The following is a 24,916-nucleotide window of genomic DNA, read 5'->3' as shown; positions in this document are numbered from 1 at the left end:
AGTTGATAAATTCTTGATTTCTCGAGGAATTAAGGGCTATGGAGAGAGAGCGGGTAAATGGAGTTGAAATCAGCCATGATTGAATGGTGGAGTGGACTCGATGGGCCGAATGGCCTTACTTCCGCTCCTATGTCTTATGGTCTAGTTCTGGACTCAGCCACAAGAGAAAACACCCTTTCCACATCCACCTTGTCAAGATCGTCCAGGATCTTGTATGCTTCAATCAAGTCACCCCATACTCTTCCAAATTTGTGGAAACAAGCTCAAAAGTCCAACCTATCCTCATCTGAAACCTCCTCTGAACCATCTCCAACACATTTCTAACTTTCTTACCAAAAGGAGATCAAAACTGCTCACAGTATTTGAGATGCGGTCTCACCAATGACCTGCATAACTGAAGCATAACATTGTTACTTTTATGTTAAATCCTCTCATAATACAGAATAGCATTCCATTAGCCTTCTTGATTAAGTGCTGTACCTGCACAAGAGCTTTTAGTGATACATGCACTGTCCCTCCTCACCTTGAAATTCTGCACTTGTTCTCCAGTTAAGTAATACGCTGTTTTTTTCATTCTTCCTGCTAAAGTGAGCAAATTCATATTCATATAATGTTATACTCCAACTCCTAAGATTTTTTGCCCACTCACTTGAATTTATCCATATCTGTTTACCAATCCTTGGCCAGAATTTTCCAGTCGCTGGGACTCCATTTTCCCGCTGACAACGCACACCCGCCCGTGCAGGTTTTCTGGTGGTGTGGTATGGCTTCAATAGGAAATCCAATTGACAAGTGGCTAGAATCAATATTGGGTGCTTGTGATAAAAGGACGGCAATTATCATGGGTGACTTTAATCTACTTTTAAACTGGAAAAATCAGATTGGCAGTAGTAGCTTGGATTAAGAGGTCATAGAATGCATTCAAGGTAGTTTCTTAGACCAGTACATTCTGGAATCAACCAGAGAGCAAATTATATTAAACTTGGTATTGCGAAATATGACAAGATTAATTAATGACCTGAGAGTAAAGCCACCCCTAGGTAGCAAAGAGCATGTGGCTCAGGTAATAAACTAGAGATTATGACCTTTGAGGTTCTGCTTTTTAATTTGTGCCTAGCTCATCATACTCTCTATCAAAACCTCCTTCCAAGTTCTATCTCTGTTGTTGGTAACTACATGGTCCATGACAACTGGATTCTTCTGCCTCAAACATTTTGGACAATGACATCTGGTGGCGGCCATGAGCTGAGCAGTCGCACAAAAGGTGACTCTTGTCTAGGAACTCTGATTTGGGCCTTTTAACCCCATCAAATGGACAACAAAAGGGCAAACCCCCCCCCCCCCCCCCCCCAAACCCCGCAGCCCATCAACTACAGTGTTTTTTTAATTATTCATTTACGGGATGTAGGCGTCACTGGTAAGGCCAGCATTTATTGCCCATCCCTAATCGCCCTTCGGAAGGTGGTGGGGAGTTGCCTACTTGAACCTCTGCAGTCCTTGAGGTGTAGGCACATCCACTATACTGTTAGGGAGGGGGTTCCAGGAGTTTGCCCCAGCGACAGTGATAGAATGGCAATATATTTCCAAGTCAGGGTGGTGAGTGACTTGGAGGGGAACCTCCAGATGGTGGGGTTCCCAGGTATCTGTTGCTCTTGTCCTTCTAGATGGTAACGGATTGGATTGGATTTGTTTATTGTCACGTGTACGAGGTACAGTGAAAAGTATTTTTCTGCGAGCAGCTCAAACAGATCATTTAGCACATGAGAAGAAAAGAAAATACATAATAGGGTAATACAAGGTACACAATGTAAATACATCAACACCAGCATCGGGTGACGTATACCGGAGTGTAGTATTAATCAGGTCAGTCCATAAGAGGATCGTTTAGGAGTCTGGTAACAGTGGGGAAGAAGCTGTTTTTGAATCTGTTTGTGGGTGTTCTCAGGCTTTTGTATCTCCTGCCCGATGGAAGAAGTTGGAAGAGTGAGTAAGCCGGGTGGGAGGGGACTTTGATTATGCTGCCCACTTTCCCAAGGCAGCGGGAGGTGTAGATAGAGTCAATGGATGGGAGACGGGTTTGTGTGATGGATTGGGCTGTGTTCACGACTCTCTGAAGTTTCTTGCGGTCTTGGGCCGAGGAGTTGCCATACCAGGCTGTGATGCAGCCAGATAGGATGCTTTCCATGGTGCATCTGTAAAAGTTGGTACTGCAAAGGCTGTGGGCCCTGACAATATATATTCTGGCAACAGTGCTGAAAACTTGTGCTCCACCCCTAACCAAGCTGTACCAATACAGTTACAACACTGGCATCTACCCATCCAGAGAGCTGAGCACATGGCCTTAAGGTTGCAGAGCAGTCGTGAGAGGCACTGCACTGTCTGTGGTGCCAATGTTTAGGTGAGATGTTAACCTGAGACCATGTCTCAGTCGTGGGTCATATGTTTGGAAGGTCTAAGGAAACTTGGTGAGTTACTGCAGTGCTGTGGGCAGCACGGTAGCATGGTGGTTAGCACCATTGCTTCACAGCTCCAGGGTCCCAGGTTCGATTCCCGGCTCGGGTCACTGTCTGTGCGGAGTCTGCACGTTCTCCCCGTGTGTGCGTGGGTTTCCTCCGGGTGCTCCGGTTTCCTCCCACAGTCCAAAGATGTGCAGGTTAGGTGGATTGGCCGTGCTAAATTGCCCTTAGTGTCCAAAATTGCCCTTAGTGTTGGGTGGGGTTACTAGGTTATGGGGTTATGGGGATAGGGTGGAGGTGTGGGCTTGGGTAGGGTGCTCTTTCCAAGGGCCGGTGCAGACTCGATGGGCCGAATGGCCTCCTTCTGCACTGTAAATTCTATGATTCTATGATCTTGTAGATGGTACACACGGCAGCTACTGTTAGTCGATAGTGGAGGGTTTGAATGTTTGTAGAAGGAGGAACAATCAAGAGGGCTGCTTTGTCCTGGATGGAGCTTCTTTTTTTTTTGAAAAATATTTTTATTAAGGTATATATAATTTTTAACAACAATTTTCAAGAGGAAAAAAGCAACAGAACAGATAATGTCCACCCAACCAACAATCAAACCCAGCCAACGTGGCTTACATACACTGGATGGAGTTTCTTTAGTGTTGTTAGAGCTGCACTCATCCAAGCAAGTGGAAAGTATTCAATTACACTCCTGACTTGTGCCTTGTAGATGGTGGACAGGTTTTTGGGGGGTCAGGAGGTGAGTTACTCACTAGAGGATTCGTAGCCTTTGACCTGCCCTGGTTGCCACAGTCTTAATATGGCTAGTGCCAGCTAGGATGCCGACGAACAGCAATCCAGCCGTAAAAACAACAAAAGTTCCATGAATATCTCCCACTCCCCTGACAATTATTTACCTTCAAGTATCTCTTTCCCGGAAGTGAAATGTAAACTGAATTACAATCACAATGCCAAAATGCCCTCCCATTGATACCCTTCCACCTGCCCAGCTTAATTCCCCAAAACTACCCCCAGAGCAGCCACTGTACCTGCTGAAGTGCAATCTTCTCCTTTTGAGCACTTATACCTCAATTTTGTCCTGTTGCCCACCCCTCTGAAAGACCAACTGCCACAGAGGTCAGCTGAGGTACCACATTACTCTCCTCACCAAACGCATAATGGAGTTCTAATCTGACTATGATTTACCTCTATGTGAACACTTAACACAACTATTCATAATTGTAGCATAACTAAAGTTAATTCAATTTGCTTCTCAACAGTTGGCTCATTTACTGTTTTGCTGGACATGACACAAAGAATCACTATCATGGTTAAAATCAGAAGATGCAAACTGATATTAACAATGCCAAATAAAATTAAATTATGAGAAATCCTTTTTGGAGAAGTGAATTTCACAAGACCTGCCAGTATCTGTTATTGCATTCATCAAGCGAACAATGGAAATGTACACACCTCTAATCACAATTTGGAATTTTCTGTTTGTCATAATTTTGACGATTTTGACACAAAATATATGTGAGGCCTATTTCTTGGAGGGCAGCATGAAGGATGAGACAAAAAAGAACATTTCCGAATGGGGCTTGCCATGTGTCCTTCGCTGAAGCATTAGTCTTTGGAGAAGTGCAGTAGTAAGTAATCTGAACCATGCCCAGTAGGCCAACCAGATCACACAGTTATGGTTCATTCTATGTAAACCATAAATTGCAGATGAATATTCTGAGTTAGAGTGGAGAAAAACAATAAATAATATCAAAATCGTTCGCAGATGTTATACTGAATGGCAGTTGGGCTGCCATTGAAAGTTGAAATAATTCTTGCATGAAACATTGGCCCATGACATAGAAAATGCGCTCGTTGTAATTTACCAAAATTCGCTGGGCTCTGGGGCGGTTCTGGGAGATTGGAAATTGACACCATTATTTAAAAAAGGAGATAGACAAAAGGCAGGTGGACTATAGGCTGGTTAGCTCAACTTCTGTAGTGGGGAAAATGCTTGAATCTATCATTAAGGAAGAAATAGTGAGACATCTGGATAGAAATTGTGCAATTGGGCAGATGCAGCATAGGTTCATGAAAGGCTAACTAATTTAGTGAAATTCTTTGAGGACATTATGAATGAGTAGTAAACGGGGAACCGGTGGATGTGGTGTATCTGGATTTCCAGAAGGCATTCAACAAAATGCACAAAAGGCTGCTGCATAAGATAAAGGCACATGGCATTACGGGTAATGTATTAGCATGGACAGAGGATTGGTTAACTGACAAAGCAAAGTGTGGATAAATAGGTGTTTTTCTGGTTTGCAATCAGTGGCTCGTGGTATGCCTCAGGGATCAGTGTTGGGTCAGCAACTTTTTACAATTTACATCTATGATCTGGAGTTGGGGACCAAGTGTAATGTGTCAACGTTCGCAGGTGACACTTAGAGGAGTGTAGAGCCAAGTGTGCAGAGGACACCGAAGGTCTGCAGAGAGATATAGATAGTTTAAGTGAGTGGGCAAGGGTCTGGCAGATGGAGTTCAATTTTGGTAAATGTGAGGTCATCCACTTTGGTAGGAATAACAGCAAAATGGACTATTATTTAAATAGTAAAAAATTGAAGAAGCATGCTGTGTGTAGAGGGACCTGGGTGTCCTTGTGCTTGAATTGCAAATGTTGGTTTGCAGGTGCAGCAAGTAATGAAGGCGGCAAATGGAATTTTATCCTACACTGCCAGAGGGATGGAGTTTAAAAGCAGGGAGGTTATGTTGCAGCTGTATAGGGTGCTGGTGAGGCCACGCCTAATAATAATCTAATAATCTTTAGTATTGTCACAAATAGGCTTACATTAACACAGCAATGAAGCTATTGAAATGCCCCTAGGCGCCACACTCCGGCGCCTACTCGGGCACACACAGGGAGAATTCAGAATGTCCAATTTACCTAACAGTACCTGGAGTACTGTGTACAGTTTTAGTCTCCTTACTTGAGAAAGGATGTACTGGCACTGCAGGGGGTGCAGAGGAGATTCACTAGGTTGATTCCAGAGTTGAGAGGATTAGCTTGTGAGGAGAGACTAAGTAGACTGGGACTATACTCATTGGAATTTAGAAGAATCAGGGGGGATCTTATACAAACATATAAAGTTATGAAGGGAATAGGACTGAGTTGAGGAGGAACCTCTTCACCCACAGGGTCATGAATCTGTGGAATTCCCTGTCCAGTGAAGGAGTTGAAGCTACCTCGTTAAATGTTTTTAAGGTAAAGATAGATAAATTTTTGAACAGTGAAAGAAGAAAAGGTTATGATGAGCAGGCGGGTAAGTGGAGCTGAGTCCACAAAAATACCAGCCATGATCTTATTGAATGGCGGAGCAGGGTCAGGGGGCCAGATGGCCTACTCCTGCTCCTAGTTCTCATGACAGCAAGGTCTATATTTATTCCCTTGGAATAAAACTATGTCAATTGAAAGAAATTAAAACCCCAAACAATGGCTGTAGATGCTGTAGTTTTCATTCTCTCTATTCCTTATATGACACATGGAGTACAGACTGTGTTAACCAAGTGGAGGAAAACAATAAAAAATCAGAATTAAACTTGTTACCTGCTAAACATTTCTCAATCGTGGACAGAAGTAATGTGTAATAAAATAAGCTGGAATTCCAACAGCTGTAGATGATTGTCAGCAACTGACACCTGTCTTCAGACTGGCAAGACACGTAGATGTAAATTTGAGAAAATTGTGTATTATGTCAATCTGTGGCCATATTTCTAAAGAACTCAAGAGATTTTGATGGAGAAATTATTCTATAAAAATAAATTTAGAGTACCCAATTCTTTTTTTTTTCCTAATTAAGGGGCAATTTAGCATGGCCAACCCACCTATCTGCACATCTTTGAGTTGTGGAGTGAGACCCACGCAGACACGGGGAGAATGTGCAAACTCCACACGGACAGTGACCCAGGGCCGGGTTCGAACCTGGGACCTCGGCTAACCACTGCCGCCCTGGAAAAAACGATTCTTTCTTGTTTGCCTTGCTGCTTATTGAGTGTGTTTGCAATTAGAATAGGTTTTATTTTGGATTTCACCAGTTGTTGCTTTACTTTAAAAGAAAGAATCCAGGATGAGAGTAGTGAACTGTCTCTTGATACGACTTTACACAGCTGTCTGCTAAAAAATATCACAGCAAAAATATGACATCCTTCTAACCAGATTATACCATCAGTTCTGTTTTAGCTTGACATAAATATTTGTGGTATGGATCTTCACAGGTAAAAGATGCCATTTGTTTTGCTTAAAGCCAACACTGCACAAAGTGAAAAATAAAAATTATGCCAAGAAAAACATTCTCGATGCAACCCAGGAACTGCTGAAAATTAGCAGATAAGAAGTCCTGTTTTATTTTCACATCAGATGTTTTATTACATTGCCTAGTTATGAAATTAACTAACACACACACAAAATTTCAAGTTAATGACTGCAAATCAATCTTATCATCTCATATAAATAAAAATCTGTGTTTTCCTCCCTATATCCTGACAACAGAATATCTTTCCGGATATTCACTAACAAAATTGGCATCAAGGAAATGCAACAGGAATAATTTCAACCTAACTGCAGAGTCAAATGTAAGTATTATCTGTCTGACTGTCACAGTAAAATTGCTGGAATCTCTTATTAAGGAGGTTATAGCGGAGTGCTGAGAAAACCGTAATGCAATTAGGCAGCAAAAATATAGTTTTATGAAAGGGAAATCATGTTCAGCTAATTTATTGAAGTTCTTTGAGGTATGTTGCTCACTTTTGGTTGATTCAATTGGCTCTGTTTTATAACCTTTGCTCTAGAGTCGCCAGGTATCTTTATACCGCCACGAGGTTCAAGTTCAAGTAATGATCAATAACTCAACACACCAATTAGTAAGATTCAATCAAAACACATTTATTATACACAGTAACTCACTACTCATGCATAAACACTACTTACTAGGCTATTCCTATCACTAAAAGGCTATACTTAGCTTCGGACTGGCCCACCAGGTCAGGGGAACAAATGGCCTTTCGTTCAGGTCCTGAGTCGGCAGGATTCAAAAGCTGGTATGGACTGGTAGCTAGGAGTGCCTATCTCGTAGCGAGCGTTGACTTGAGACTTACTTGCTTGGCGGCAGCTGAGACAGGTCACTTTCACGGGTTGATTCAAGTTGCTGAGTGACCCTGCCAAAGAAGAACGATTTGAACTTGGGGGGTTTACTTTATAGTCCCCATGGGCTTCCCGCCCTTCGGGGCGGACTCCGTACCTGGTTCCAAATGATTGGACTACTTTCCGATCACTTGGATCGATTTCTCCAATGCTGGAGCGGTTCCCTGATCGCTAGGCGGTCCCTAAATGTTCGTTGGCCTTCCTTTGTCTTGGCTCCCACAAGTCCCAAAAGGCATGCTTGTTAGGTGAACTGGACATTCTGAATTCTTCCTTTGTGTAACCGAACAGGAGCCGGAGTGTGGCGACTAGGGGATTTTCACAGTAACATCACTGCAGTATTAATGGAAGTTTACTTGTGACACTAATAATAATAAAGAAGAAGAGCCGAGAGGGGGAAGAGTTTTTGAAGTGTGTTCAGGAAGGTTTTCTTGACCAGTACATTTCCAGCACAATAAAGGAAGGCATTGCTGCATCTGCAAGAGGTGGGTCCAGCTGATCAAGTGTCAGTCGGGGAACATTTAGAGAACTGTGATCATTGTATCATAAGGTTTAAGTTAGCTATGGAAAAGGACAAAGACAAATCTGGAGCAAAAATACCTCACGGGAAAGAGGTTTTTAGGATAATCTCTAAGGTAGTGGACGTGAAACTTGACAAGGGCCCTCAGGAGGCCATATTCGGGGTGTCGGATTTGCCGGGGTTGGAAGTGAGTGCGGAGGCAGATGTTGTAGCCTTCGCCTTGTTGATTGCCCGAAGGCGGAACCTGTTGGGTTGGAGATCAACCTCTCCACCCCGTGTCCAGGTGTGGCAGGAGGATCTGCTGGAATTCTTAACTCTTGTGAAGGTGAAGTTTGAACTGAAGGGAAGGATGGAGGGGTTCTACAATTCGTGGGTGTAAATTTTGAAGAAAATGTGAAAAAGGAGAATTAAAATATATATTTTTAAAAGAACAGACTATTTTTTGTGGGCGGTACGGTGGCCAGGTGGTTCGCACTGCTACCTACGGCTCTGAGGACCCGGGTTCAATCCCTGCCTCGGGTCACTATCTGTGTGGAGTTTGCACATTCTCCCCATGTCTGCGTGAGTTTCACCCCCACAACCCAAAGTTGTGCAGATTAGGTGGATTGGCCATGCTAAATTGCCCCATAATTGGAAAAAAAATTATTGGGTACTCTAAATTTATTTTTAAAAAAGAATAAATTATTTTTGTTGGGTAAGTCCCTGCTCTCGAGGGTCAGAAAGGCGGAGTATTCAGTGATCGCAATCTCTGACCATACTCCACATTTTGTGGACCTTGAGCTGGGGACTGATCCCATCCAGTGGGCACCATCGGGATTAGATATGGTGCTACTGGCAGAAAGGGGGTTCTATGAATGCAGAGTCATGGCCAATGAAGAGTACATTGGGTTTAACAGGAATGGATCGGTCTCTCCCTACACGGTATGGGAGGCACTAAACCGATGGTAAGAGGCGAGATAATCTCGTATATAGATGTGCAGGTTAGATGGAATGGCCATGCTAAATTGACCCTTAGTGTCCAAAGGTTAGGTGGGGTTACAGGGATAGGGTGGGCGAGTGGGCCTGGGTGGGGTGCTCTTTCAGAGGGTTGGTGTCGGCTGAATGGCCTCTTCAGCACTGCAGGGATTCTATGAATAAGAACATAAGAACCAGGTGCAGGAGTAGGCCATCTGGCCCCTCGAGCCTGCTCCACCATTCAATGAGATCATGGCTGATCTTTTTGTGGACTCAGCTCCACTTTCCAGCCCGAACACCATAACCTTTAATCCCTTTATTCATCAAAAAGCTATCTTCCTTTATCTGAAAAACATTTAATGAAGGAGCCTCAACTGCTTCACTGGGCAAGGAATTCCATAGATTCACAATCCTTTGGGTGAAGAAGTTCCTCCTAAACTCAGTCCTAAATCTACTTCCCCTTATTTTGAGGCTATGCCCCCTAGTTCTGCTTTCACCCGCCAGTGGAAACAACCTGCCCGCATCTATCCTATCTATTCCCTTCATAATTTTGTATGTTTCTATAAGATCCCCCCCTCATCCTTCTAAATTCCAATGAGTACAGTCCCAGTCTACCCCTTCAGCTCTGGGATTAACCTAGTGAATCTCCTCTGCACACCCTCCAGCACCAGTACGTCCTTTCTCAGGTAAGGAGACCAAAACTGAACATGATACTCCAGGTGTGGCCTCACTAACACCTTATACAATTGCAGCATAACCTTCCTAGTCTTAAACTCCATCCCTGAAGGACAAAATTCCATTTGCGTCCTTAATCACCTGTTGCACATGTAAACCAACTTTTTGCGACTCATGCACTAGCACACCCAGGTCTCTCTGCACAGCAGCATGTTTTAATATATTATCATTTAAATAATAATCCCTTTTGCTGTTATTCCTACCAAAGTGGATAACCTCACATTTGTCAACATTGTATTCCATCTGCCAGACTCGAGCCCATTCACTTAACCTATCCAAATCCCTCTGCAGACTTCCGGTATCCTCTGCACTTTTTGCTTTTCCACTCATCTTAGTGTCATCTGCAAACTTGGACACATTGCCCTTGGTCCCCAACTCCAAATCATCTATGTAAATTGTGAACAATTGTGGGCCCAACACTGATCCCTGAGGGACACCACTAGCTACTGATTGCCAACCAGAGAAACACCATTAGTCCCCACTCTTTGCTTTCTATTAATTAACTAATCATCTATCCATGCTACTATTTTACCCTTAATGCCATGCATCTTTATCTTATGCAGCAACCTTTTGTGTGGCACCTTGTCAAAGGCTTTCTGGAAATCCAGATATACCACATCCATTGGCTCCCCGTTATCTACCGCACTGGTAATGTCCTCAAAAAATTCCACTAAATTAGTTAGGCACGACCTGCCCTTTATAAACCCATGCTTCGTCTGCCCAATGGGACAATTTCCATCCAGATGCCTTGCTATTTCTTCCTTGATGATAGATTCCAGCATCTTCCCTACTACCGAAGTTAAGCTCATTGGCCTATAATTACCTGCTTTCTGCCTACCTCCTTTTTTAAGCAGTGGTGTCACGTTTGCTAATTTCCAATCCGCTGGATTTTGGTAAATTATCACTAGTGCATTTGCAATTTCCCTAGCCATTTCTTTTAGCACTCTGGGATGCATTCCATCAGGGCCAGGAGACTTGTCTACCTTTAGCCCCATTAGCTTGCCCATCACTACCTCCTTCGTGATAACAATCATCTCAAGGTCCTCACCTGTCGTAGCCTCATTTCTATCAGTCACTGGCATGTTATTTGAGTCTTCCACTGTGATGACCGACCCAAAAAAACCTGTTCAGTTCCTCAGCCATTTCCTCGTCTCCCATTATTAAATCTCCCTTCTCATCCTCTAAAGGACCAATATTTACCTTAGCCACTCTTTTTTGTTTTATATATATTTGTAGAAACTTTTACTGTCTCTTTTTATATTCTGAGCAAGTTTACTCTCATAATCTATCGTACTTTCTTTATAGCGTTTTTAGTAGCTTTCTGTTGCCCCCTAAAGATTTCCCAGTCCTCTAGTCTCCCACTAATCTTTGCCACTTTCTATGCTTTTTCCTTGAATTTGATACTCTCCCTTATTTCCTGAGATATCCACGGTCGATTTTCCATCTTTCTACCGTCCTTCCTTTTTGTTGGTATAAACCTTTGCTAAGCACTGTGAAAAAACGCTTGGAAGGTTCTCCACTGTTCCTCAACTGTTTCACCATAAAGTCTTTACTCCCAGTCTACCTTAGCTAGCTCTTCTCTCATCCCATTGTAATCTCCTTTGTTTAAGCACAACACACTAGTGTTTGATTCTACCTTCTCACCCTCCATCTGTATTTTAAATTCCACCATATTGTGATCGCTCCTTCCGAGAGGATCCCTAACTATGAGATCATTAATCAATCCTGTCTCATTGCACAGGACCAGATCTAGGACCGCTTGTTCCCTCGTAGGTTCCATTACATACTGTTCTAGGAAACTATCGTGGATACATTCAAACTCCTCCTCAAGGCTGCCTTGACCGAACTGGTTAAACCAATCGACATGCAGATTAAAATCCCCCATGATAACTGCTGTACCATTTCTACATGCATCAGTTATTTCTTTGTTTGTTGCCTGCCCCACCATAATGTTACTATTTGGTGGCCTATAGACTACTCCTATCAGTGACTTTTTCGCCTTACTATTCCTGATTTCCACCCAAATGGATTCAACCTTATCTTCCATAGCACCGATGTCATCCCTTACTATTGCCCGGATGTCATCCTTAAATAACAGCGCTACACCACCTCCCTTACCATCAACTCTATCCTTCCGAATAGTTTTATACCCTCGGATATTTAACTCTCAGTCGTGACCATCCTTTAACCATGTTTGAGTAATGGCCACTGAATCATAGTCATTCACGATGATTTGCGCCATCAACTCATTTACCTTATTCCGAATACTACGAGCATTCAGGTAAAGTACACTTATGTTGGCTTTTATACCTGTTTTGAACCTTAACACCTCGATCAGTAACCTCTCCTAATTTATATTTCCTCTTAACTTTTCTCCTAATTTTCCTTGTCGTTGAAGCCATATCTTCATGTAACAACCTGCCGCGGCACTTACCATTTATGTTTTTACTTCCCGTTTTATTCCTTTTATTACTGGGCCTATTCACTGAGCTCCCCTCAGTCACTGTACATTGTACTGTCGCCCTTTTTGATTTTTGACTATGGCTACTCTGCCTTACACTTTCCCCCTTACTGCCTTTTGTTTCTGTCCCTGTTTTACTACCTTCCAACCTCCTGCATCGGTTCCCATCCCCCTGCCACATTAGTTTAAACCCTCCCCAACAGCTCTAGCAAACCCCCCCCCCCCCCTAAAACATCAGTTCCAGTCCTGCCCAGGTGCAGACCGTCCGGTTTGTACTGGTCCCACCTTCCCCAGAACCGGTTCCAATTCCAATGGAATTTGAATCCCTCCCTCTTGCACCATCTCTCGGTCCACGCATTCATCCTATCTATCCTGACATTCCTACTCTGACTAGCTCGTGGCACTGTTAGCAATCCTGAGATTACTACCTTTGAGGTCCTACATAACTCCTAACTCCCTGAATTCAGCTTGTAGGACCTTGTAGGAATGAAGCGCACTTAGATAGACAGGGCAGTCAGGGCGGAATGGCAGAGTTTGGTGGGAGAAATCCTGGAAGCAGGTTGTCGCTACTCGGAGGATCCTACCCTGGAGCTGCTTCCAACCACAAAGCAGCTCCAAAAGGAGTTTGACTTGGCATCCACGGTAAAGGCTGTGAGACAGCTGCGACGCCCGAGGGATGTAGCATATGAGAATGGGGAAAAGGCAGAACGTCTACTGGCGCATCAGCTGAGGCAGCGTCCTGGGAGATTGTACAGGTTAGGGACTCAAGGGGCAGGTTAGTGACCGAGGGACATCAATGCGGCATTTGAGGCTTTACATGTCAGAGTCTCCGAAGGAGGTGTCGGACATGGTGGGATTTCTGGACAGGTTGCCTTGCGGAAAGTAGAGGGGTAGAGTAGGGAGGAGTTGGAGGCCCCTCTAGGCTCGGAGAAGGTGCAGAGGGAGATTGGGTTGATGCAGACAGTAAGGCTACGAGCCCGGATAGGTATCCCGTTGATTTTTACAAAACCTTTTCAGCCCAGCAGGTGTAATTTTTAAAAACATTTTAAAAATAAACTGAGTACCCAATTATTTTTTTCCAATGAAGGGTCAATTCAGCGAGGCCGATTTACCTACATTGCACACCTTTTGGATTTTGGAGGTGAGACCCATGCAGACATGGGGAGAGTGTGCAAACTCCACACAGACAGTGCCCAAGGCCGGGATCGAACCTGGATCCTCGGCGCCACGAGGCAGCAGTGCTAACCACTGAGCCACCGTGCCCCCCTAGCTGGTGCCATTAATGGTAGATATGCAACGATGCTTTAGCTTGAGGTTCCCTGCCTGATACACTTTCACAGGCCTCCATCTCCCTCATCTTAAAACCCCATGGAGCGTAATTCTTACAGGCCCATTTCGCTGCTGAATGCGGATGCCAAGGTATTGGCTAAGGTGCTGTCTTTGCGACTATAGCCATGTGTCCCAGGTACAGTTGCAGAAGGCCAGACAGGGTTTGTGAAGGGGCGGCAACAGTCGGCTAATATACAGTGGCTTCTGAACGTTGCCCTCTCGCCGCCTTCCGCCTGTGAGCTGGAGGTGATTAGATCTATGGATTCAGAGAAAGCGTTCAACGGGGTGGAATGAGAGCACCTTGTTGAATTGCTTGGGAGGTTTCGATTCGGGCAAAAGTTCATTCATACGTGCGGCTTCTGTACAGGGCTTGCCCACTGTCACCGTTTCTTTTTGCCGTGGTGAGAGAATCCCTCGCGATAGCACTGAGGTCGTCGGGGGGATAAACCGGGGGGGGGGGGGGGGCATGGAGAGGGAGCATAGGGTATCTCTGCATACTGATGACCTGCAATGATCCTGTCTCCTCTATAGACGAGATTATGAAGCTGCTATGGAGCTTTGGTCCTTCTCAGGTTATAAGTCAAACTTGGGAATGAGTGAATATTTTCCAGTTAATCCCCCGTGGAGGGGAGCTAATCTGGTGGTAATACGCTTCCGCCGGGCCAGAGATAGCCTCCGGTATCTGGGTAGCCAAGTGGCACATTGTTGGCCACAGCTTCATAAGTTAAACTTTACAAGTCTGTTGAGTAGGGTGGGATCCGATTTGAAGAGGTTGGGTCGCCTTCCGATGTCCCTGGCGGGTGGAATCCAGACGATGAAGATGAATGCCTCCGTATTTTTCTTGCTAAATCGTTCTTTGTGAAGGTGAACAAGCTAGTGAATGCCTTGATATGGGCGGGTAAGGCACCACAAATTCGCAGGGTCTAGCTCCAGAGGGGTCGGCAGTCAGGGGGCATGGCACTACCCAATTTCCTCATGTATAGTGGGCGACCAATATAGTGATGGTGTTGGGGAGGTTTGGGGAATCTCACACCATGTGGGGAAGGATGGCAGCAAGTTCATGTAAGGGATCATGCCTCTGGGCTCCAGTGACGGTGCCATTCCCATTCTCTCCAGCGAAGTATACCTCGAACCCGGTGGTGATTTCTACTTTGAAGATATGATGGCAGCTCAATCAACATTACAAACTGAGTGGCTTGTCATTATTGGCCCCCATATGCGGTAACCATTTGTTTGCGCCATCGGGTTTGGTTTGACTTTTAAGGTATAGGAAGAGAATGGCTAGAATGCCTGAGGGACCTGTTTATTGAGGGACGGTTCGCCAAATGGGAGGAGTTTTCGGCAAAATTTCAACTATCAGGGCTCACCGGTTCTGATACTCTCAATGGTGCGACTTTGTTGGGCTTGCCCTGATTTCTCCTTCGCACCGCAGCCCTCCCTGATGGAGGGCTTACTGTTGGTGAGGGTTGGGATGGAATATCTCGAATATCTAAGAGAGGACCGTCTCATCGGAATCTGCGCCGCTTGATCGGGTGATGGAGAAATGGGAGGAGTTGTTTGGACCCATCCTAAATGAGGATGTGTGGAATGAGACCCTTTGTAGGGTAAATTCCACCTCCTCTTGCGCATGATCCAACTCAAAGTGGGACTTAGGTGAGCGGGTTTTTTGCTGAAGTGAAGGACAGGTGTGAACTGTCCTCTTGTCCTCAATACACTTAGAAAACACCTTTGGATTTTTGTTTATTTTACCTCCAGTACTTTTTCATGCCCCCACTTCACTCTCCTAATTTATTTTTTAAGCAACCCCCTGCACTTTTTTTACTCCTCTCGGGCTTCCGCTGTTTTGAGCCCTCTGTAATCTGCTACAAGCCTCTCTTTTTTTCCTTATCCAACCCCAGATATCCCCTGGCATCCAGGGTTCTCTTAGGCTATTAGAATTGGCCTTCTCCCATTCAGAACCTTTATTTCCTGGATCCTTGACTTCCTCACCAACAGACCGCAATCTATCAGGATAGGTAACAGCACCTCCTCCACAATAGTCCTCAACACCGGGGCCCCACAAGAATGTGTGCTCAGTCCTCTACTGTACTCCCTATATACACACGACTGTGCGGCAAGATTCAACTCCAACTCAATCTATAAGTTTGCGGATGATGCGACCGTGGTGAGTCGTATCTCAAACAACGACGAGTCAGACTACAGAAGGGAGATAGATCACTTGGTTGCATGGTGGACCGAAAACAACCTCTCTCTAAATGTCGGAAAGACCAAGGAACTGATGATCGACTTCAGGAAGCGTAGCACGACACATATCCCCATCTACATCAATGGCTCCGAAGTGGAGATGGTCGATAGCTTTAAGTTCCTGGGGGTCACCATCACCAAGTCTGTCCTGCTCGACTCACGTTTATGCAACAGTCAAGAAAGCCAAACAACGTCTCTACTTCCTACGGAAGCTAAAGAAATTCGGCATGTCTGCATCGACGCTCACAAACCTCTACAGATATGCCATAGAGAGCATCCTATCCGGCTGCATTACAGCTTGGTATGGCAACTGCTCGGCCCAAGATCTCAAGAAATTGCAAAGTGTGGTGAACTCAGCTCAACGCATCACACAAGCTTGCCACGCTCCCATTGATTCTGGCTACGCCTCTCGCTGCCTCAGGAAGGTAGACAGCATTGTCACGGATCCCTCCCACCCAGGCTTTACCCTGTTCCATACCCTTCCATCAGGCAGAAGAAACAGAAGTCTGAAGACCCGCACATCCAGACATAGGAACAGCTTCTTCCCCACAGCTACTAGACTCCTCAACAACTCCCCCTCAGACTGATCTGTTCCCTGTAAGAACACTATTCACAACACCCTATGCTGCTCTTGCTCATGCATTTGCTTTATTTGGCCCTTGTTCCGCACTGAACCAATCACTATTTGTCGATGTGCTATTGGTCAATATACTCTGTCGATTATTCGTTTTGTCTACTCTGTACGTTCCCTTGGCCGCAGAAAAATACTTTTCACTGTACTTTGTTACATGTGACAGTAAATCAATAAATAAATCAAATCAGTCCTTCTTTGACCCTTTCCATGACTACCATAAAACCTACTGAGTTATAGAACATAGGACATAGAACAATACAGCGCAGTACAGGCCCTTCGGCCCACGATGTTGCACCGAAACAAAAGCCATCCAACCTACACTATGCCATTATCATCCATATGTTTATCCAATAAACTTTTAAATGCCCTCAATGTTGGCGAGTTCACCACTGTAGCAGGTAGGGCATTCCACGGCCTCACTACTCTTTGCGTAAAGAACCTACCTCTGACCTCTGTCCTATATCTATTACCCCTCAGTTTAAAGTTATGTCCCCTCGTGCCAGCCATATCCATCCGCGGGAGAAGGCTCTCACTGTCCACCCTATCCAACCCCCTGATCATTTTGTATGCCTCTATTAAGTCTCCTCTTAACCTTCTTCTCTCCAACGAAAACAACCTCAAGTCCATCAGCCTTTCCTCATAAGATTTTCCCTCCATACCAGGCAACATCCTGGTAAATCTCCTCTGCACCCGCTCCAAAGCCTCCACGTCCTTCCTATAATGCGGTGACCAGAACTGTACGCAATACTCCAAATGCGGCCGTACCAGAGTTCTGTACAGCTGCAACATGACCTCCCGACTCCGGAACTCAATCCCTCTACCAATAAAGGCCAACACTCCATAGGCCTTCTTCACAACCCTATCAACCTGGATGGCAACTTTCAGGGATCTATGTACATGGACACCTAGATCCCTCTGCTCATCCACACTTTCAAGAACTTTACCATTAGCCAAATATTCCGCATTCCTGTTATTCCTGTCACTGTCACCAAAATGCTCCCCTACTGGAAGTTCTACCACTTGCCCAGCTTCATTCCCTAAAATTAGGTCCAGCACCGCCCCTCTCTTGTTTCTATGGATTGGCATAAAAATCTGACCTGGCTGCATTTCAAGAATTCTGTCCCCTCCAACCCTGTCGCACTTTGACTATCCGAGGTGACATTGGGAAAATTGGAACTCCCTACTATTATTATTATATTTGTCTGAGCTTTGTCTACATATCTGCCTTTCTATTTCTCCCTGGCTGTTGGGGGCCTATAGTACACTCCCAGAAATGTAATTGCCGCCTTTTTGCTTATAAGTTCTACTCATATGGTCTCATTTAAGGAACCTTCTAAGATATCAGCCTTCCTTACTGCAGTAATTGAACATACCTCTTCATTCACCTGAGGAAGGAGCAGCGCTCCGAAAGCTAGTGACATCGAAACAAACCTGTTGGACTTTAACCTGGTGTTGTAAAACTTCTTGCAGTAATTGAGGCCTTGATTAATATTGCAACACCATCTCCTCTTTTACAACAATGCACCCCTTCCCCCCTCACCTGAATGAAATGAATGAAAATGAATGAAATGGAATGAAAATGAAAATCGCTTGTAACAAGTAGGCTTCAAATGAAGTTACTGTGAAAAGCCCCTAGTCGCCACATTCCGGCGCCTGTTCGGGGAAGCTGTTATGGGAATTGAACCGTGCAGCTGGCCTGCCTTGGTCTGCTTTCAAAGCCAGCGATTTATCCGAGTGCTAAACAGCCCCAGTTCTATACCCTGGATATTGATTGTGCCAGTCCTGCCACTGTCTCAATCATGTCTCTGTGATAGCAATAATATTATATTCCTATGTGTTAATCAACACCCTCAACTCATCTGCCTTACTCGCAAGATACCTTGCATTAAAATAAATGCCATCCATCCTTGCCCTTTTGTTTTTCATCTATATTTGACTGTGCATTACTCCATACTCTGCCTCCACTCCATGTCACATCCCCCTGCCAAATTAGTTTACACTCCACTCCAACATCACCATCAAAACTCCCCATAACGATGTTAATCCCATTCCGGTTTAGGTACAAACCATTCAACTTGTCAAAGTCCCAACTTTGTCAGAAGCGAACCCAGCAATCCAGGAACCTAAAGCCTTCTCCTACACCCTTCATCCATGCTCTATCCTCCTATTCTATGCTCACTGACACATGGTACTGGGGGTAATCCAGAGATTACAACCTTTGAGGTCCTGCTTTTCAATCTGCTACCAAGCTCCCTAAATTCTTGTTGCAGGATCTCAACCCTCTTTCTACCCATGTCGTTGGTACCAATGTGAACCTCAACCTCTGACTTTTCACTCTCCCCCTCCAGAATGCCCTGCAGCAGTTCAGTGACATCCCTGACCCTGGCACCACGGAGGCTACACACCATCCTGGAGTCATGTCTGTGGTCACAGAAACACCTGTCTCCCCACTCACTATTAAGTCTCCTAACACCATTGCTCTTCCTCTTCCACTCTTTCTCCTCCTGCCTTGTGTAACTGAGCCACCCATGGTGCCGTGAACTTGGCTCTGGCTGCACACCCCAGAGGAACCGTCACTCCCACCGTTTTCCAACACAGAATAATGGTGAGGGTGAGATGCACTCTGGGGCTTTTCCAACTGCCTGCCTGCCTCCCTCCCTTCTTCTGACTGGAGGTCACCCCTCCTCTCTTTGACTGCACTCCCTTAAGCTGGGGGTGACCACGTCTAAAAATGTGCTATACATGTAACTCTCAGCCTCACAAGATGCACCTCAGTGCCTCCCGCTGACCTCAAACTGATGGCACTTCCCACATTTGTGGTCATCCAGACGGCAAGAAGCGTCTACGAATTCCCACACGCTGCACGTGGTGGGTGGTGACTGGTTGGGCCGCCATTCAAGGAAAGGGTGGAGAGCCTCTCAGATCACCCTGCTGAAGAATAGGAATGTAGTGAAATTGGAAATCTTAGGTGAAGAATAGATAGAGCAAGGAAACAAAACTTAAAATGATGGAGGGCATCAGGAGAGTTCCTGAAGAGATGAGAAGCGACTGAACATGGGGAGGAAAAATAAGTCAAGATATGAAGAAATCAGTTCACTGAGGCAGGAACAGCTAAAACTATAGGTTTACGGGGCAGGGAGCAGCAGAGGCTGCTTAAAAATGATGCAGACCGGGTCATTAAAACAAAACCTATGACATTAAATTAGAGTGTGAGCTTCATTAACTGACCAACGTTAAAGTGAAATGATTTAAAACTGGGAGACTTAAAACAGGGACTTACTGTTTTAGGGGGAAAAAGTCTTCTGTGTGGTGAACAATTCTTGGCTAATAAGGGGAGCTTGAGCTTGGAGGGAGGAGCTTAAGGATTATACAGAGCTTGAAATTCATTGAGGTGGGAGTCGAAAGGGATAACGTTGAGGCCTTTGCTAAGTTCAGATCATTCAGAATCAGGGAGGGGAAGGTGAATTCACAGCAAGGATGATACTGGAAGAAGGGATGGGGCTAGAGGGAAATCAAAGGAAAGAAAGATTCGGAGTGACATTGGTACTCATGAATTGTTAAAACTGGCAATCGCTCACATCTGAAAGAAAGAAAAAGTGTCCGAAGAGACAAAGGATTAACTGAAATCCTTTGTCTCTTTGTCTCAGACAGGGAGGAAGGCGTCGAGCGAGGGAACCGTGGTTTACCAAGGAAGTGGAGTCTCTTGTTAAGAGGAAGAAGGAGGCCTATGTGAAGATGAAGTGTGAAGTTTCGGTTGGGGCGATGGATAGTTACAAGGTAGCGAGGAAGGATCTAAAGAGAGAGCTAAGACGAGCAAGGAGGGGACATGAGAAGTATTTGGCAGGAAGGATCAAGGAAAACCCAAAAGCTTTCTATAGGTATGTCAGGAATAAGCGAATGACTAGGGAAAGAGTAGGACCAGTCAAGGACAGGGATGGGAAATTGTGTGTGGAGTCTGAAGAGATAGGCGAGATACTAAATGAATATTTTTCGTCAGTATTCACTCAGGAAAAAGATAATGTTGTGGAGGAGAATGCTGAGCCCCAGGCTAATAGAATAGATGGCATTGAGGTACGTAGGGAAGAGGTGTTGGCAATTCTGGACAGGCTGAAAATAGATAAGTCCCCGGGACCTGATGGGATTTATCCTAGGATTCTATGGGAGGCCAGGGAAGAGATTGCTGGACCTTTGGCTTTGATTTTTATGTCATCATTGGCTACAGGAATAGTGCCAGAGGACTGGAGGACAGCAAATGTGGTCCCTTTGTTCAAAAAGGGGAGCAGAGACAACCCCGGCAACTATAGACCGGTGAGCCTCACGTCTGTAGTGGGTAAAGTCTTGGAGGGGATTATAAGAGACAAGATTTATAATCATCTAGATAGGAATAATATGATCAGCGATAGTCAGCATGGCTTTGTGAAGGGCAGATCATGCCTCACAAACCTTATTGAGTTCCTTGAGAAGGTGACAGAACAGGTAGACGAGGGTAGAGCAGTTGATGTGGTGTACATGGATTTCAGCAAAGCGTTTGATAAGGTTCCCCACGGTAGGCTATTGCAAAAAATACGGAGGCTGGGGATTGAGGGTGATTTAGAGATGTGGATCAGAAATTGGCTAGCTGAAAGAAGACAGAGGGTGGTGGTTGATGGGAAATGTTCAGAATGGAGTACAGTCACAAGTGGAGTACCACAAGGATCTGTTCTGGGGCCGTTGCTGTTTGTCATTTTTATCAATGACCGAGAGGAAGGCGCAGAAGGGTGGGTGAGTAAATTTGCAGACGATACTAAAGTCGGTGGTGTTGTCGATAGTGTGGAAGGATGTAGCAGGTTACAGAGGGATATAGATAAGCTGCAGAGCTGGGCTGAGAGGTGGCAAATGGAGTTTAATGTAGAGAAGTGTGAGGTGATTCACTTTGGAAGGAATAACAGGAATGCGGAATATTTGGCTAATGGTAAAGTTCTTGAAAGTGTGGATGAGCAGAGGGATCTAGGTGTCCATGTACATAGATCCCTGAAAGTTGCCACCCAGGTTGATAGGGTTGTGAAGAAGGCCTATGGAGTGTTGGCCTTTATTGGTAGAGGGATTGAGTTCCGGAGTCGGGAGGTCATGTTGCAGCTGTACAGAACTCTGGTACGGCCGCATTTGGAGTATTGCGTACAGTTCTGGTCACCGCATTATAGGAAGGACGTGGAGGCTTTGGAGCGGGTGCAGAGGAGATTTACCAGGATGTTGCCTGGTATGGAGGGAAAATCTTATGAGGAAAGGCTGATGGACTTGAGGTTGTTTTCGTTGGAGAGAAGAAGGTTAAGAGGAGACTTAATAGAGGCATACAAAATGATCAGGGGGTTGGATAGGGTGGACAGTGAGAGCCTTCTCCCGCGGATGGATATGGCTGGCACGAGGGGACATAACTTTAAACTGAGGGGTAATAGATATAGGACAGAGGTCAGAGGTAGGTTCTTTACGCAAAGAGTAGTGAGGCCGTGGAATGCCCTACCTGCTACAGTAGTGAACTCGCCAACATTGAGGGCATTTAAAAGTTTATTGGATAAACATATGGATGATAATGGCATAGTGTAGGTTAGATGGCTTTTGTTTCGGTGCAACATCGTGGGCCGAAGGGCCTGTACAGCGCTGTATTGTTCTATGTTCTATGTTCTATGAAATTGCGGATCAGGTCAGCTTTAAGATATAGTGAGTCGCCACTGCTAAAGAAAGCAGTCAGGAGCGTGCATGTGATAATGAGTCAAGTAAAGAAACAAAAGATTGTCTAGTGGAGGTGAGAATGGCAGAATGATGAACAGCTTCCACACTCTGCTGCACTCTATTTCCAATCCCTGGTAATTACTTAAGTGCAATGACAGGAATACTCAAATAAGTCATGAATACAGTCACACAGGGGCTCCTCATCTTAAAAAAAAGTGTCTAAAACTCGCCTTCAAGAAAATAAGCCTTTGCATTAAATAGCCAGGCATGGTCCAGACACTTCCTTCGAGAAAAAAATAAATAAAAGCTGTATTTTAGAAATCTATCTGTTTCTTCAATTCATGTGGGGACCCATCAAATAAACTCAGCTGTAAGTGGAACTCTCCAAAACTATCAGCTCATCCTGAAGCAATCCTACCTCAATTTCAACAAAGGGAAGATGTTGAATCAGACAGATTGATTTTGGCAGGTTGAGATCCTTTCAACCAATTTATCTGCTTAGTTTTGGAAACCCAAGTCCAGCTTTCCAAGCAATATGATTGGTTGTTAATTATAACCCAGCAAAAACAAGATGCGGTTTTCCTTGATGAAGCACTAAAATGTGGATGTTAGGATTGAAAAACTGACCATCCGGCAAATATGCTGACAGTTTTCATGTATTTTTCAGTTTTCCGATTCAACAAACTCAGGCTTAACAACTTTGTGAGAGAGGGTACCAGAGAGGGACCTCAAAACACCAGTGTGGAAAAGATAAGTCGAAAGCATAATTTTAAATTAAATTATGACAGTAGAATAAGTCATTTAAGCACAAATGTATATGGTACAGCATCACATCTCAAACTGGCTTACCAATAATCATTTACATTTGAGGTTAGGTCAGAACAAAGCCCCACAAAGGGAAAATAAGATGAATGACGAGACACAGCACCTTCCCTTGCAATTGCACAAGGAGCAACACTTTCTCCTTTACTCCTTCCTTCTCACTACTCAAGGCTCCAAGTATTCCTTTCAGGTTAAGCAGTGTTTCACGCGCACTTCCTACAATTTGATTTATTGTATTGGCTACATGGCACACGTGAGCTTATCACACCACACACATATGCGGCCATCTGTCTCTTGTTCTTAAGTTTGCTACATCTTGCTGCCATCTGTAAAGGTCTCGAAACATTAACTGTTTCTTCTCCCTACAGATGCTGCTGGTTCTGCTGAGTTTCCAGCATTCTCTGCTCTTGCTTCAGATTCCAGTATCCATGGCATTTTGCTCATTTTATTGTTTAATTCACTGTCAATTCTCTTCCAGGAATGCCTATCTTGGAAAAGTGCTGCTTTTCCCTTCGACAGGATTTCCGTTTGTCTCTTTTGCCATGTTCAACTTCATTGTTTTCCATTTCCTCTTGGTGTTTGAAAAGGTGTTTACCAAAACTCGCTTACACAACTACATTTCCTTCCTCAGTGACTGTCTCTGTCTCCAATTCATCCCCCATGGCTTCCACCCAAATTTACATTCCTCATATTTTGAATCCATCAAAAATTACAGGTACCTCCTCATTCTGCCTTTCTTGTCGCATTCTGAGATCCACACTCAGTGTCATACGCTGCCATATGTACTCGACCTCTCTCTCCAGCAGCACCAACTCAAATTCTCTCAAAGCTGTCCTTGCCCCAGTTCCATTTTATTCTTAGTCTCATCCGATGCCTTAATAAGAAGCTTTTTCTCTTCCTTTCAGGTGTTAAGGAACGCGAGCTCCAACAACTTACTGACACCAATGTCCATCCAGGGCCCTATACATCTTTCTGTCCCTCTGCCCGAATCCTTCTTCCAATTCCATCCCTTGCTGTGTATTAACTACACCCTCTGACCTGCCCTTTCTGATGCTGAACATTCTGTACTCAGCAAAGGATTCAGTTTCATCCTCTTCCATCCCCAACTCAATGAGTTTTGGGCTCTGCACGGTGATAAACTCATCATCTCCGTCTCTGTGTGACTGTATTCATGGCTTATTTGAGCAGAAATCGTACCCCTGTTCAACGGTTCATTTCACCCACCTCCAGTACAGCCCCTCTACCTGGACCCCACCCTTTGGTCTCCGACCTGCACTTTATCTTGTCATTGAGATCTGTTGGCACGGCATTGGCCATCATAAGTTCTCTGCCCCTTTTACCTACTCTAAGCTGTCTCCCTCTGAACTGGCTGCACTCCATTTTCTTAGGTCCAACCCTGACCTTGTGATCAAATTTAGTGACAAGGGTGGTGCCAATGTTGTCAGGCCTCTACCTCGCAGATGCTGAGTGCCATCTCTCAGACACATCCTGCCCCCTCCCCCGGACCATGGCCCCACAATCAAACATCATGATATTGCTTCCAGAACTGTCATTGACCTCATCTCCTCTGAAGATCTTCCCTCCATAGCCTCCAATCCCTTCTACCTCGGCACAGTGGCACAGTGTTTAACACTGCTGCCTCACAGCGCCGGGGACCTGTGTTCAATTCCGGCCTTGGGTCACTGTCTTTGTGGTGTTTGCATGTTCTCCACGTGTCTGCATGGTTTTCCTCCGGGTGTTCCGCTTTCCTCCCACAGTCCAAGGACGTGCATGTTTTTTGATTTGAAAAAAATATTTTATTAAGGTATTTGAAAGTTTTTATAATAATAACAATAACAAAGACATAAACATGGTATAATAAACAATTCCACCC

General features: G+C 44.8%; 1 protein-coding gene across 1 annotated transcript in view; it reads right to left on the bottom strand.

Moving 5' to 3' along the window:
• LOC140427374 (ran-binding protein 17-like) overlaps positions 1-24,916 on the bottom strand; it is a 1,937,807-nt gene that overhangs the window by 1,396,515 nt on the left and 516,376 nt on the right. The window lies entirely within an intron of this gene.

Source organism: Scyliorhinus torazame, chromosome 7 (genome assembly GCF_047496885.1).
Source record: "Scyliorhinus torazame isolate Kashiwa2021f chromosome 7, sScyTor2.1, whole genome shotgun sequence".
Lineage (NCBI taxonomy): Eukaryota > Metazoa > Chordata > Chondrichthyes > Carcharhiniformes > Scyliorhinidae > Scyliorhinus > Scyliorhinus torazame.
Note: the sequence above shows the minus strand (reverse complement) of the source record. Positions and strands in the feature narration are given on the sequence as shown.